Raw genomic sequence first — 15,111 nt, forward strand, 5'->3', positions numbered from 1 at the left:
GCAAAAAAAAAAAATTGAGATCCATGTGCATGAATGATCTTCCAGAAGTTCATGGAAAATGCTTATTATGAAAAAACTATGCATGGATTTCAAAAGGTTTTTGCACCAGAATAAACTTATATAATTCTAGTTTTCCCATGAGTCTTTTGAAGTACTCCCCCACAAATTCTGGGGGGACACAAATATTCAGCTTATCACAGAGAAGAGTGAACCAGTGGTCCTTCACACTCTGCTGTGGCTAGTTTCTTTTTAGCTGAATTTTGGAGTCAGTAGCTCCGTGGTGGAGCATGATAATTAGTATCTTCTTTTTATTTTTAAATATTTATTTGTCTATTTGAGAGGCAGAGTTACAAAGAGAGGGAGAGACAGAGAGGTCTTCCATCCACCGGTTCACTCCCCAAATGGCCTCAATGGCCAGAGCTGAGCTAATCTGAAGCCAGGAGTCAGGAGCTGCTTCTGGGTTTCCCATATGGGTGCAGGGGCCCAAGCACTTGGGACATCTTCTGCTGCTTTCCCAGGTGCATTAGCAGGGAGCTGGATAGGAAGTGGAGCAGCCGGGACTCAAACCGGTGCCCACATGGGATGCCGGTGGCACAGCACCAGCCCCAGTCATTTGCATCTTATGCTTCCAGGGGCTGCTGCTGTTGCTGCTGACCCACGCACCACACTTTAAAATAATGTGTATTCATTTGTATGTATTTGACAGGCAGAGTGACACATAGAGACAGAAATTTTCCATCTGCTAATTTACTCTCCAAATGCTTGCAACAGGTGGGGCTGGGCTAATCCTAAACCAGGAGCCAGGAGCCAGGAGCCAGGAATTCCAGCTGGATTCCCCATGTAGGTGTTGGGGACTCCGTACTTGAGCCATCGTCTGCTGCCTGCCAGGTGCATTATCAGGAAGCTGGATTAGAAGTAGAGGTGGAGGCAGGACTCAGTTCCAGGAGCTCTGATATGGGATGCAGAGTCCCAAGTGGCATCTTACCCCGAGAACCTTTGTCCCTTTAGGTTGAATAAATCCTCTTCCACGGGCTCCAAGGCAGAATTCTCTTGCCTGCAGAGTGTGTGTTGGACGGTGGCGGGGCGGGCTGGCGGGGTGGGTGGGGGGAAGCAGAGAAGGGTGGTTTCCCTCGGTTTTTCTGATTATAATTGGCCCACAGAAATGTTAGCTGTTTGTGAGGTCTGTAATGAACAAAGCATCCTGTGTAAAGTGGAGATTTTTGCATGCAATGAGGTCTGAGAACACACCATACCTCATCTGCACGGCACCGGCTGGTGTATAAAGGGCTTCCACATGCATTTGCTAATTTGATCCTTGGAGAGATCCAGGGAGGTGAGTGAGGCATACATCATTAGCCCATTTTACAGGTGAGGAATCACAGGGGGAATGAACCTTTCTGCTTGTCTGCGGCACGCCAGGCACGTTATGGAGAGCAGCTCATCTGGTCCTCACAACAGCCATTGGAAGCGGGGCTGTCTCTTCTCGGGGCAATCAGGGAGCTGGAGGCTGGGGAGCAGAGTGGTTTGTCAAAGGTTGTGTGCGTAATTAGCAGCGGAGCCAGAATGAAAATCAATTCCTCCTCACTCACCATTCAGAGCTCTCTTAGATACCATATTTGGCCTGTGTTACTGGGGTGAAATTTAGAACTATTCAAGAAGTTATGACTAAAGGGAACCGTGTTCTTTCAGATTCCTGTTTCCTCCTCTCTCTGAGTGTAGCCTGTCCAGTCCCGTGCTTACAGCTCTGGCAACAGAGCGTCCAGGTCTTGGGGAGAGGCTGAGCTGAGTTTGATTGAGGAAGGAGGAGAAGGTGGAGGCCAGGGGCTGGGGAAGTGCCTTCTGGGCTAAGTGTGGGAAGTTTTGTGGGACTCCAGAGCAGTTGCCAGATGAGATATTAAGCGGAGGAAGAGACGGAGGAATTTTGCAGTTTGTCTGTGGAATTTAAATTGGGACCCTATTAATATTCTTTAAGAGATGCTGGAAAATTGAAATAAATGTGAAATTACTCTTGGCTACTGGGCCGTGTTCGTTTAGATGGGATGCTGTGCGGAGAATGGGCCGCCTGGGAGCCCAGCTCATGTTAAGGTTATGTACGCACAGGTTTGACAGAGACGATATTTGCATGTGAAAGATACGGTGTGAAAAAATGGCTCAGTGACAGAGGAAAGGGAGCAATAAGAGGGGGAGGAGGAATAAAGGAGAGAGTCTGCAAAGAGGAAAGGTGCAAGGTGCTGGACCACTCGCTCTTGGCCCTTTGCAGGGTCGTTAACTGTAAGGAATTTGCTTGCCGCTGCCAGTCGCTACTGATACAGAAAACTGGGGAGGAGATAACGCTTTCTCCGTGGTCCCTAAGAAGCCACACCTCCCGGTATTTAAGCCCCTGACCTTGAGTTGGCCAGGTGACTGCTTCCTCTTGGAAGGCTGACTCTTGGGATGCTCCCTGGGGACCACAGTGCCCTGCTGTGGGAGGGCTCCGCTGGAGCCCCCAGCCTGGAGCCACTGCCCACTCACTGTGTGATGAGGCATCTTGGAAGAAGACCCCGCAGCCCCAGGGAAGCCCCCCTCCTGGTGCCCGTCGAGCAGAGCTGAGCTGGGTTGCCCAATTGCCGACTCAGGAGCGAACAAAGCTGGTGGTGTTAAGCCTACCAAGTTTTAGGATGTTTTGTCACGCAGCAGTAGGAGGGTACTTCCAAAAGTTCACAGAACAACGGAACTCAAGGCTGAGGTTCATTTTGGTGCCAAAAATTTTTGAAATCCTTGCATAATTCTTACATAAAACACATTCCACAAGCTTTTCAGAGAGCCCTCATGGCCGTGGGTTTCAACAACTTTTGCACCGAAGTAAACTTATCTTTTGGTTCTATTTTCCAGAACTTTTTGAAGTACTTATATAAATGGAAGTTCTTCCAACTGCAACTCGTGTGTGCTATGTCTGGACTGCTCTATCCGGTTTTATCCAGTTTTATTTTTTCTAATGCTGGTTGTGACTCATTTGGTTTGCTTTTATGATTCACTGATGGCTCTCACTACAGAGCTGAAAACAAACTGACCTAAGCGATCGCAACCTCAGTGCCCGTGCAGCTGGCCGCGACGACTGGCAGGAGCGGCACCCACAGTGTTCCCTTTCCCAGCATGCCCTTGGGTTCTGCTGCTAACCTTCACACAGCACTCCTGGCTTCCTCTATCAGTGCAGGGATCCTGAGAACCCTGGGAGGTGAGGGTGGTTTTCCTGTCGCTGGGTCTCCAGCAGAGCCCGTTCTAGTCTCAGGGCACAGCAGGTTGCACACTTGGGGGCCTGGGGCTGCAGGAGGAGACAGGCCAGAGTGGGCCAAGGCAGGGAGGTAGGACTAACCTGGTTCTAAGGGAGCAGGAGCCTGACAGCCAAGGGCAGGGTCCACGGAGGGTGTGGGAGCCTTCAGCAAGGGCAGAGCCGCCTCAATGTCCAGTTGCTCTTGAGGACTTGTGCGGCACCACTGGGGACGCCCAGAAGCAAACCGGAGGAGGCCGAATGTTGGGGGCAGAATGTTGAAGGCTTGCACCAGGGGTTGCGTGGTCCCCTTTCACATCGGTACTTTCGGTGCTGGGAGGCTGCCCGGGGTCTGCTTGTCCCTAGCCTGCCTCTTTCAGGGGAACAGGGGCAGCCAGCCGTGGGGGGCGGTCCTGGCTGGGGGCCGTCCCTGTTCTCCTGTCCTGTCCTGTCCTGTCCTCTGCTCTGTGAGCTGTCAGTGCACCTCAGCTCCGTCCTTTCAGCCAGAAGGGCCCCCGTTTTGTCCTCAGATCCCTCCAGCCCCTCCATCATTTTGACACCCGAGACAGCCGCAGAAATCAACGCAGCTTCAAAAATGTGCCATTTATGGTGTCCAAGGAAGCCAGACGCAGCCCCATGATTGATTCAGTGGCTGCAGCTGGGCATGGAAGCAGACAGACAGCTAATGAGGTAATTTTTCTAAATGCAAAGTGTAAACAAGGCGAGGGCTCCCTCCCTCTCTGGGAGTCTCACGGGGCCTCCCTCAGTGCTCGGCGCCGATTCCCTCACCACTTTGCATTTCTGCACTGAAACGAGTTGGATTCCTGACCTCCAGGCCCCCCGAATGTGGCCTTGCTTGGAGACAGGGTCTTCTCAGAGGTGTAGGTCATTAGCATGGGCCCTAATCCAACATGGCTCATGTCCTTACGAAAAGGAGAAGTTTTTTTTAAAGGATTTATTTGTTTATTTTTTGAAAGAGAGAGAGGGAGAGGAGAGAGAGAAGAAGAAGAGAGAGAGAGAATCTTCCATCTACTGGTTTACACCTCAGATGGTAGAACTAGGCCAGGCTGAAGCCAGGAGCATCTTCCTGGTCTCCCAACATGCGTGCAGGGGCCCAAGCACTTGAGCCATCTTCCTCTGCTTTCCCAGGATATGAGCAAGGAGCTGGATTGGAAGTGGAGCAGCTGGGACTCAAACCGGTGCCCATATGGGATGCCGGCATTGTAGGCAGCGGCTCTATGCACTACGCCACCACAATGGCCCCGAAAAACAGAAGTGTTGGGCAGAGCAGTGCAGACAGGGAAGACGACGTGAAGGCACACAGGGAGAAGGCAGCCTTCCCTAGACCAGGGAATGAGGCCGCAGCGCGGTCTCCTGCACAGCCTTAGACAAAGCGGACCCTGCAACGCCTTGCTCGCGGACTTCAGGCCCCCAGAACTGCGAGTCACGGCATTTATGTCTGAGTTCTGGCAGGCCTGGCAGCAAACGCTCCCTCCTCCTGCTTGTTTCTGCCTCTGTGTCCCTGTGGGGGCAGTTCTCCCTTCTGCAGGGAAAGAGGGCAAACCGGGAGCAGGCCGAGGCCAATCCACCGTGGGGCTGGCGAGGCTCAGGCTTCGAGGGCCCTCCGCTGCACCTGCCCCTCCGGATCCGGCCAAGTTTCCACGTGGTTGTAGGTTTCTGGAACAATGGCAAATGGCATTTAAACTGCCATCAGCTACGATGGCTGACTTTTTCTCCCTGGTGGCCTTCCAGCGATCCCATGGTCCTCTTTGAGTTGGGAGTGTGTGTGGTTGGAGTTCAGGGGGAGACACAGAGGTGGATGATTTGCCGTCACCTCCATATACAATGAAACATTGCTGCCTCACTCAGTGCAAGCATGGCTTCCATGGATTCACTTCCTGTCCGCTTACCTGGCATGGTCGCACAGAGGCGTGGGCCAGAATCCTGTCTCCACGTGCGCAGAAGCCGTGGGGCCCGGCACCAGCAGCCTGTGAGCAGTAGAGAAATAACAAGGCTTGCCGCAGAGCCAGAGCTGGTCTATGGAAAAGTCTCACCACCATCGAATGAGGAAAATTATTGGTTTAGCATCAGCGGGGTGTGGCAGGCAGTCACTGAACGCAAATATTATGTTATTTTTCTGGATTGTAGATGCTTTTGTGGTATGTTTTAGAACTTGCAATTTTTAAAACTAACTTTTTATTTGCTTTCCTACCTAATTTCGGGTTCCTAATATTACAGTCTTTTCTTTAAAAGGGCTTCTAAAAATTGTCCAAGTTCCAGGCCCCCTCCAGTTTGGGTCTGGCCATGGGGGGAGAGAGACAGGGAGTAGGAGGCGGGTCAAAGGGGCATCTGGAGACACTGGGGCGGCGGCGGGGGGGGAGGAACGCAAAGGCCATGAAACAGGTGGTGGTCTGCGAACAGGGCTCTGGACTGGGACCCAACACCCACTGTCTGGACCCCTGCTCTTCATGCTAGGGCATTAACCCACTGCGCCACAGCTCCAGCCCCTTGGACCCCTGTTCACCCCTGTGCTGTTCCTATCGCTCTGTGCCCCTGGAAAGTCAGCTTTCCTCCCTGGGATTTCTGCATCTGTCACAGGGGTCCTCAAACAGTTCCTGGGAGATGCGGCTTATGGAAAAAAAACCTATGCATGAATTTCAAAATTTTTTGCACCAACATTAACGTACCTTTTAATTCCATTTTTAAATGAACTTTTAGGAGGCCCTGCGAAAGAGAGAGAGAACTCAGCAGGCACCTCAGGATCCAAATGGATTTATTATCCTAATCACCAAGCGGGGAAGACAGAGCCAGACTTTGAGTGGTTGGTGGAGCCACGGACCAAGGAGAAGTGGCACAGAGAAGCACCTCCCCCAGCGCTGGGGCCCCACTGGGAGTCCTGTGCCCAACATGGTGGGTGTGGCAGGGAGGTCTCCACGACTGTTCATTCATTCATTTCTTCAACAACCATTCCCCAGGGCCATGCTAACCTCTACACTGGCACAGGAGAAAGCGAGGAAGGAGGCCTGGCTTTGCGGCACTGCCACGCCAATGGGACAGACAGACGCCTGTCAGGTAGCCCCGGTGCAGAGGCTCATCCGTCTCCAGCCATGCTGTTTAATGGGGCAGGAAGGTGTGGACGTATAGGAAGGTGTGGACGTGTGTGAGCCAGCGCTCTGATCCTGGCTGCACTTTCAGAGCACATGAGTGAGATTTAAAATAAATACACAAGGGGGCTCCAGAAGGCTTGAGGGAAATGGAACTGATGAAAGCCTGGGGTGTTTGGGCCGGTGGTGAAGCTGCTGTTTGGGACGGCCATGTCCTGTACCCGAGGGCTGGGTTTGAGGCTCACCTCTGGACTCCAGCTTCCTGCTGGCGCAGACCCTGGGAAGCAGCAGCCGTGACTCAAGTGGTGGAGTTTCTGCCACCCACGTGGGAGACCTGGGGCGGGTTCCTGCTTTCCAGCTTAGGTTCAGGTCAGGGGCCATAGCAGGCATTTGGGGAGTGAACCAGCGGATGGGAGGTCACCATCTGTCTGTCTTCCTGTCTGATTCTCTTTATCACTCTGCCTCTCAAATAAATAAGTAGCAATTGGGAAAAAGATAAGTTTATTTTGGAGCAAAGAATTTTTGAAATCCTTGAATACCAGTGACCTTCAAAGCAGTCATGAAAGTGTATTATGCAAAAAACAAACAAACAAACAAAAAAAAACCACGTGTGTGGCTTTCAACATCTTTTCATTCCAAAACATAATCATCTTGTAATCCCATCTTCCATGAACCCTTTGAAGTACCCATGCATTTGATCCCCTTCTAGAAAGTTCTAATTAATCTGGAATGGCACCTGGACATCAGCATGTATGTCAAAAGCTCCCCAGGTGACCCTCACAGCCAGCCTGGGTTGATACCTGCTGGCCTCTGACCGCACCCTCACCCTTAATGTGCTCAGCAGTCCCCTGGGGGACTTGGCCAGTGCAGATTCTGACTTAGTAGGTCTGGGCTGAGGCTGAGAGTCTGGTTTTTAGCCAGCTCCCAGGTGATGCACATGTTAATTTTAAGCAGTGGCAATCTCAGATCTCATCACCCATTTCCCCCTCCCCCTCTCTCTGCCTGCCACACTGGCCTTCCTGCTGAACCTGAAATCGCCGAGGCTTGCCCACTCCTTGCGGGATTCCCCCATAGTCCCCCCGAAATGTTCATTCCCCAGTGTCTCCTCGGCCCACTTCCTCGTGTCATTCAGGTCTCTGCTCAAATGCCTACTCCCTGGAGAGGGCATTTCCCTGACCATCGGCCGTAAAATAAGGCCCCGTGCCCCAGCATTCTTCCTCCTCATGCGCTTGGCCTTTGTGCCTAGTGTTTGCCCCTACATGGTAATAGATCCTGTCGCTGTTTGATCTGGATTTATCTTCTGTCTTCCTCACTGAAAGGTAAACTCCACTAAAGCGGGGGCTTTGCCCCATCCCAGTCCCCTGACACATAGACAGGGCCTGGTGTGAAGACGCCCAGTGCGTATTTACTGACTGGACAAAGGAGGAAGGGGATAGTTAGGACGCTGGAATCACAGACTCAAAGCTGGGGAGCCCTGTGAAGTTGGAGTAATTCAGCGTTTCTGGCTGAGTTTGCTCCTGGTGTTCTGAGTGGTAGAATTCTTTTATCATATGACATATGATACGGTGACATATGATACGGTGACATATGACATGGTTCCATGCATTGCAAGCCATTTGGGATCCATGGCCTTCCCCCATGAAGTAGCAGTAGCATCCTGAGTTGTAGGAACCCAGTTGAGGACCACAAATCAAGTGTGATTTCTAATTACACAGATGATAGAAGTGAAACTATTTGTCTAAGGATGCACAGGAGGTTAATATGAGACCAGGGCCCGAGTTTAGCATCCTAAACTCCATTGTATGGTGTTTATTTCCACTAACATTTCATCACCTGGCTTTCAAGAAAAGTCTTCCTGAAGGAAGGAAGGAGGCGGGGGGTGGCGGTGGTTCCCAGATAAGACTCGGGAATTCTCGGGAATTCTTCTGCCGCACTGGGGGGTTGATATCAGAGTGGGAAGGGTCTGTGGTACCTTGATTGTGCAGACAGCAGATGATGGCTGCCTTTTCTCCTGCATGCTGGCCCCTGGGGGCCAAGTAAGGCATCCTGGGAAGGTGTGTCCCTTGGGGCCCATGATAAAGCAGCCCAAATGAGAGTCATCCCTCCAACTTCTCAGACTATTAAACAAGGGAAGTGGACTTGAAATGGAGCACATGCCAGTACAGCTCCAGAAAATCATTTTTATTCAACATTGGTTTGATTTTTCAAAGTTACATAGCGGGGCCATAAGTTCTACTAAGCAAGTGCCTTGGGACAAATTGGAAGTAATGACTTAGCCCCTGGGTCCTCGGGTTGGACTGTGGGGAGCAACTGGGAGCAACTCGGACTAGACTAAGTTACTGGAATTAAGACTTATTCTATGCATCTGCTCTTCCACAATATGGCGCTGGGAGAGGAAGAAACAGCTTCTACACAGCTGCCTCCATTCAACCAATAAGCAGCAGGACCTGCTCCTGATTGGAGGAGAGCAGTGTACTCGGCGTGTGGGTAGCAGAGTTGGGATTGGTGGAAGAGGACTATAAAGGAGGAGAGAGACAACATGCACCAGGAACATCTATCCGAAGGAACACCTGTGCAGCCCCCGAGAGAGCCGGCCGGCGGTGTGCCGCTCCCCCGCGGAAGTGGGGAAAGTGGCCAGGGGGAACCGCCCTTCCACGGAGGTGGAAGGGTCGGTAGCCAACCCGGGAAGAACCAGCAGCAAACCCGGGAAGGGCCGAGCAGACGAAAGAACAACGCAGGGTCCTGTGTCGTTCCTCCACGAAGACGGGGAGCGACATTGGACCTCAAAGCTGATGCCCTATTTCTCCAGTGGGGCACAGGGGGCTCTCTGGGGGGCTGCATGAATGGACTCTCCTTCAGCTGGGACCCATCTGATATCTGGAGATTCTCTTCATCATGCAGAGTGCCAGGGGGAGGCAGATGTCCCTGAGCCTCTGGCTTCCAGGAGAAGCCAGCAGAACCCGGCCAAGTGGCTAGCACTGGAGCCCTGCGCTAAGTTCTTGGATGCTAATGATTTGGTTGGGAGGAACGGCCGGGTCAACTGGACATGGTGGCTTGAAGACTAGCCTTTCTTGGTGCTATGGCTTGAGTGTGACTCCAAATGGCTCACATATTGGAAGTTTGGCCCTCAGCATGGCCAAGTTTGGAAGAGGTGGGAGATTGATGCAAGCCAATTAGGTCACTGGGGAAGAGACCAATGTATGTCTTGTGGGAACCCACTCAGTTCCTGGGAGAGGGTTGCTGGCTCCTCTCCTCCCTGGCTTCCTGCCTCCCCATGTGGTCACTCCATGGTGCCATCTGCTGTAGTGTGATGCAGCCAAGGGGCCCTTACCAAAGCTGAGAAGACGCCAGCACCATGCTCTTGAACCTACAAAACTGGGAGCTCACTACGCCTCGTTTACTTTTAAAGGATCCAGCTTCAGCTCAGGTATTTTGTTATAGCATTGGAAAATGGACTAAAGCACTTGGATTCAGAAGACAGTGTGGTGAACCAGGGATGCTTCTGTCCAGAGCAAGGTTGTTCAGTTGAGGACCATAAAGTCCAGGCAAAGGCGCCCCAGACTGCTGCTCTGGGCCAGACACACAGTAGGGCATGATCTAAGCATGGTGGGAATTAAAACATTGACTCATGGAGTTCTGGCTTCTCTCTTTGGTCTCATATTAATTACTGGTATGGAGGTGGGGATGAGGCCCCCCTGAGATTCATACCCAGGCCATTTGTGCAATCAGAATCCCTGGAAGTCTCAGGGGGACTTCCTCTCCCCTAATATCAGCCTTGGGATATGTGGGCATGTCATTGTAGGGTCATTCATTCATTCAGCAGTTATGGTCACTACCTACCGTGCACAGGTTGCTGTGAACCTGTGCCTACCCAGGCAATGGGAACACCAGCTCTCTCAGAGGGGAATGGAGAGATGAGACAGCTGACAGGGAGGAGGACTGGCATGGCAAGGGTGAGGGGAGACTGGGTGTTGTGAGCTTGGGAGCCTGGTAGACCTCTCACCTGGACAGAATCACCACCCACTCCAGGTTCAGGTCCCTTCCTTGAAAAATAAGGAAGCTGAATGAGGTTGTTCCTGAGGTTTCTTCTGGTTCTGACATTTAAAAAATATATTATCTATATATATAAAATATATATAAATTTATATGTAAATTATATATAATATATAAATATATAAAATATATTTATATAAATATATTAAATAGTATATAAATATATAAAAACATACTAAAATATAAATATTCTTATATTTATATATTTATATGATATATATTTATATTTATACATTTTTATATATAAATATATATTCATATAGTTTATATATATTTATATTTATATATAAATATTATATTTATATTTATGTAAACATATATAAAATATATAATAATAAATATATTATATATAAATATAATATATAATATATATTATAACATATATAAATATAATAAATACACATATTTTATATATAATTTATATTATTATAATTAAATAATTATATAATTATTATATATAATGTATCTAAATATAGTAAATATATTTAAATATATATTTATATAAATATAAGAATATATATTTATATTTTAGTATATAAATATTTACATATATAAATATTATATATAAATTTATCTGAGAAGTAGAGAGAGAGGGAGAGAGAGAAGCTGACAGGCAGAGAGAGCTCCAGTCTCCTGATCCACTCCCCAGATGCCAGGAACTGGGATCTCCTTCAGGCCTCCCATGTGGCTGGCAGGGCCCCAGTCACCGGAGCCAGCACCACTGCCTGCCAGGGTCTACGTTAGCAGGAAGCTGGAATCAGGAGCTGGAGCCCGGTCTCCAACCCAGGCTCACTGGTGCAGGATGCAGGTGTCCTCCCCGGTGCCTTAACCACTAGGTCAGGCACCGCTCCAACTGGGACACTTTACAGGTCTGTGAGCACTGCACTGCTGGAGGCAGCCCAGGCCAAGAGCCGTGCTGCCATTGCTACTTCAGGCAAGGGGGGACAGTGGCTTGGTGCCATGTTGGCAGCTCTGCCCGGGGCCCGAGGGTGAGACTGGAGTCCATCCTTTCCCAAAGGGACTTTCTTGTGAATTCTTAAGTGCCTGTCCACCCATCACCTTTTGAGCCCCTGCCAGAACCTTGCTGGCTCTGGGAGTGGATGTGGGGGGATGTGACGACATGACACAGGTTCCCTGCCCTCGCGGAGCTTCTCAGGTTGAGGATGCATCCATGCACACCTGAAGGATCTGCAGGGCATCCCAGTGGACAGGTGCACAGGTGCAGGGAAGAGGCGATGGGCTCAAGAGACAGAGGTTTTAGGGAAGCAACAGACAGCCTGTTTTTGAACGCAGAAATGTTCGTGCAGGCTCCTGATTTTCCCCTGAAATGCAGTTTTTTTCAGAGCTGTGTGTCTGGAGTGCCCTTGCACAGAGCACACATTCCCACGCGTGGAGTAAATGAGCACCGAACACCCGTGCTAGGCCGAGCACTGAAGCCCGTGTGACCAGCCCCACGCAGGAACCGCCTTCGGGCCACCCTGCAGAGCTCTGCCTCCCTGGGGGAAGTGTGGTCATTTGCAGGGGGCAACAGTGCTTGCCTGCTTTCCTCCCTCCTCCCCTCCCTCCCTTCCTTCTTTCCTTTCTTTTATAAAGTGATTCTTCACTGGGTTCTGTGAAGTAGTAATTTTTTTTTAAGATTTATTTATTTATTTGAAAGGCAGAGTTACAGAAGAGAGAGGGAGATCTTCCATCTGCTGGTTCACTTGCCCAGATGGTTGCAATGGCAGGGGCTGGACCAGGCCAAAGCCAGGAGCCAGGAGCTTTTTCTGGGTCTCCCATGTGGGTGCAAGGGTCTTTTACTGCTTTTCCCAGGCCATTAGTAGGGAGCAGGATCAGAAGTGGAGCAGCCAGGACTTGAACCGGTGCCCATATGGGATGTCAGGGTTATAGGTCGTGGCTGAAGCTGCTATACCAAAATGCCAGCCAGTGAACATCACTTTCATCAATTACTTCCTGGCCAGTACTGTGGCTGTGACAGATGAGCAGACTACAGCACAGCTGAGTTTACAGGTGGCCCTGGAGGCTCTGTCAGGTTCTCTCCCGAGCTAAGTCACTCCACACAGCAGCCTCACAGGCAGACACCGAAATCCGCCTCAGCAGAATAGCCAATTACCACGTGTAGGGGCTGTCAGGGCAACCCGTGCACCTGGCACCTGTCCCACTTGTCCACGGTGAGAGGCTCATCAGAACAGGGGCCCAGCCAGGAGTGGCTTCTCCATGTATCTGTTCAGTCAGGGAGTATGAGGACACTTCAAAAAATATATGGAAAATGGAAGTAAAAGATATATTTATTTTGCTGCAGGAAAATCTTTAAAAATTTTAAAGCTTTTTCATAACACATATTTCCATGAACTGTTTGAAGGCCCTTGTATGGCTGGATTTTAAATTTTTTATATACATTTATCTATCTTTTAATTTCATTTTCCATGAACTTTAGAAGAGGATTTATTTATTTTATTTGAAAATAAATTCAGTAAGAGAAAGAATTTGTTCTTCTATTTACTGGTTCACTCTGCAAATGTTCATAACAGCCAGGTCTGGGTCAGGTTAAAGCCAGGAGCTGGAACTGCATCTGGGTCTCCTATGTGGGTTCAGGGGTCCAGGCACCTGGGCCATCTTCCATTGCTTCCCCAGGCCATAGCAGAGAGCTGGATTGAAAGTGGAGCAGCTGGGGCTCAAACCGGCACCCATAGGGATGCTGGCACTGCAGGTGGTGCACCACAGCATGGGCCCCTCCATACATTTTTTTAAGTGCTCTCGTGTTGGGCCGTGGCCTAGGGACATGGGGCCACTCATCCTGTGGTGAGTGCTTGGTCCTTTGGGCAAATTGAGTGTTGCTCCTTGTGGCTATGGGTGATGGGAACAGATTTGTAGAGGAGAAGAAAGCTTCTGTGGTGGGAGGAAGGTATGAGTAGAGATCTGGAAGAGACCTGGCAAGTCTTATGGGAGAACCAATTGGGAGCCTTGGCTGACGCAGATGAGCTGTGAGCTGGGAGAGTAGCAGAGGGCAACAGAGGGGTGGTGCAGGGCCTTCCGCTGGCGTGGAGATGTTATCCTGGGGAAGTGGGGAGCCACTGAATGATCCTGAGCTACAGGGGAAGCATGAACAAAGGTTTGGAGGACAATTCACCCATCAGCAATGGGCCGGAAGAAGAGCTTGGAAGCAGGCCAAGAGGTTCCTGCCTCTGTGGTACCCTGGGCACAGGTCTTGGAGTGTGGCCACAGGGCTGAAGGGTGGACCCCTAGCGAGAGCCTGTAACCCATGGTACAGGGATGGGAGAAGGAGGGGACTGGAGCAAGGCGAGGTCCTGGCCTCCAGCCCTGGGGCCGCTGGGGCCTGATTGGGCACAGCGCCACTCTCCCACGTGGATCCACCCAAGCCGGGGTGTGCGAGTGATTGTGTCTTTCTACACTAACTACTCTATCCTTGCCAGAAGGAGGAATTCAAGTGCTCAGCCACCCCCTGGCCTCAGAGTTTGGGGAACAGGGATGGATGAACCCAGGCTTTGGTGGAAGACTCTGGGGTCATTGGTTGTGCTGACACGGCTGTGTCTTCAGCAGGTGTTCCACGCAGGAAGGCTGAAAATCAGAGATGCATTTTTTGAGACTGCTTTATAGCAAGCCCTAAGATGCTCCTTCTCTGTTTTACGCTTCCCCGAAGAAGAGCCTCTGAACCTGCACAGCTTCCCCAGTCGTAGCCTCCGCTGCAAATCACGGATTGCCATGCACCTGCAGGGCGCAGGTGGCCAGAGGTGCCTCTGGATGAGCATCTGTCTTTCTCTGCCACGCCTTGGGGCCCCCAAGTCAGCAGCAGCCACCTGTCTTTGTGACAGCTTTGGCTAGAGTGATGAAATGCAGCCATCCCAGTAAAGCTGTCCCCACTCCTGCCCTCTGCGGCTTTTCGGCTCACCCAGTTGCTTCCCGGCTCAGGCGCCCCCTCCTCGGCACATTCTTCCATCTCAGGGCCAGGAGACCTCATCCTCTTCCAACCCCTGGGCGATTACTGTCGCTCCCCCTCTTCGTGGAGGAACGACACTGAACCCTGCGCTGTTCTTTCATCTGCTCGGCCCTCCCCGGGTTTGCTGCTGGTTCTTCCCGGGTTGGCTACTGTCCCTTCCACCTCCGTGGAAGGGCAGTTCCCCCTGGCCACATTCCCCACTTCCGCAGGGGAGCGGCACACCGCCAGCCGGCTTTCTCGGGGGCTGCACCGGTGTTCCCCTTAGATGTTCCTCTTAGATGTTCCTGGTGCATGCCGTCTCTCTCCTCCTTTATAGTCCTCCTCTGCCAATCCCAACTCGGCTGCCCACACGCCGAGTACGCTGCTCTCCTCCAATCAGGAGCAAGTCCTACAGTTTATTGGTTGAACTGGAGGCAGCTGCGTAGAAGCTGTTTTCTCCTCTCCCAGCGCCATATTGTGGGAGAGCAGATGCATAGAATAAGTCTTAATTCCAGTAACTCAGTCCAGTCCGGGCTGCTCCCCACAATTACTCTGGCTTGGCCTCTGTCTTCCTGTCTCTCTACTGTTTGGGTTTCTTTCCCGAGGATGGAGCCTCCCCGAGTCCAATTCCTCTTTGAAGGGAAGGACTGTGTCTTATGCTACCCACTATGACATGCCATCTTTCATCAAAGCCAAGCCTCTCCGAGAGTGGGGCGCCTGCTGCCAGCACCTGCTTATATTTTCTTATCCCTCACTGCTCATGGGCATTC

The sequence above is a fragment of the Oryctolagus cuniculus genome, chromosome 5, assembly GCF_964237555.1.
Source record: "Oryctolagus cuniculus chromosome 5, mOryCun1.1, whole genome shotgun sequence".
Lineage (NCBI taxonomy): Eukaryota > Metazoa > Chordata > Mammalia > Lagomorpha > Leporidae > Oryctolagus > Oryctolagus cuniculus.